This window comes from Melopsittacus undulatus, chromosome 7, assembly GCF_012275295.1.
Source record: "Melopsittacus undulatus isolate bMelUnd1 chromosome 7, bMelUnd1.mat.Z, whole genome shotgun sequence".
Taxonomy (NCBI): Eukaryota; Metazoa; Chordata; class Aves; order Psittaciformes; family Psittaculidae; genus Melopsittacus; species Melopsittacus undulatus.
The window spans coordinates 72,766,842-72,768,245 of NC_047533.1; positions in this window are offsets into that span (position 1 = coordinate 72,766,842).

The window sequence follows — 1,404 nt, forward strand, 5'->3', positions numbered from 1 at the left end:
TTCACAGGCCACTACTGCCACATTCAGGGAGTCCTGTGACCACAAGCACGTGGCAGTTGACTACAACAAACGGCCAGGGTGGCTCTTTGAGGAACAGCATGGATGAGAAATAGCATCTCTCCTGCCCCCTTGTATCCTGCCCCAGCTCCACCCCCAGTAGCATTGAGCGATGGGTTACAGCTCAACTCCATCAAAACCACCAACTGACTGCAGCACAGTTCCATGGCTCTTCCTGCAGATCAGTGACTTCAATGAGCTAGCTGTGCAAACATCCATGTTTTTTGCCTTTCCCCAGCAGAAAAACTCCACTACCACCAGTCGGAAATGACAACAGGACCTAAACATCAAGCTGCTTGGGTGAGCTGGAGGCAAGTCAGCCACAAGCACGTGCCCTCTTCAAATAGCACGTCAAACAGCAAGGAAAAGGCCAGGGAAAGGCTACCTTTTGATGGCAGACTTCACCCATGTCCCGAAGCTTGGGCAGTCCGGGGCCGCCTCATCTCCGAAGGCCTCGCCAGCCTTTGCTTGCTGCTGAGAGACCTCTTCTGCCTCTCTGACCAGCTTGGGATTACGAGATGCTACCACTCTGCTCTGGAATCCATCCGCCCTTCTGGAGGACCTCATGGGCCGGGGGGTCTTGCCACTGGCCATGTCGCAGAGCTCACCTGAAGAAGCAACAATTGGACAATCCACAACCCCAGACCTTAAAACCCCACACCCATGGAAGCCTGGAACCCACAACCTTAGGGAAGGGCCCCTTAAAACTCAACCCACCCCAACCCCCTGCCACCAATGGCCACGTAGACACCTTCCACTAGAGCAGCTTGCTCCAAGGCCCATCTGCCCTGGCCTTGAACACTGCCAGGGATGGGGCAGCCACAGCTTCTCTCTGGGCAATCTGTGCCAGGGCCTCGCCATTCCTGGCACACCCAAAGGACACAGCCGTGTCTCCAGCCCTCTGGCATCCTTCCTAAGTGCAGAACGCAGGGAGGCCCTCCCCACCCTCACTCATCATTAGACCACATTTAGGCTCCATTCAGAGATGTAAAACCCCACAAACAGACAGCCCTGAGCCAAAAAGCCTTTTGCTCTGGGTGCAGTCCCACCAGCCACGGAGACACACCAGGGGTCTGCTGGCACTTCTCACCCTTTCTGCAAGGAGCCTGCTGATGTTTCTAACTAACTCAGCACAGAGCTCAAGACTCTGGTTAAGAACCAGAGTTTCTCAAGGCTACTTTGCCTGCTTGAAGTTACAAAGATTAGCTGGCAAAAACGGCTCCTTCCAGGCAGGAAACCACCCACTGCCCAAGAGCACTTCTCCATGCAGAAGGATGCCTCATTGTCACTTGGTAACACCCAAACTCGAGGCTCCTACAGGCATTCCAGCTGCCACAGCAGGAAAGA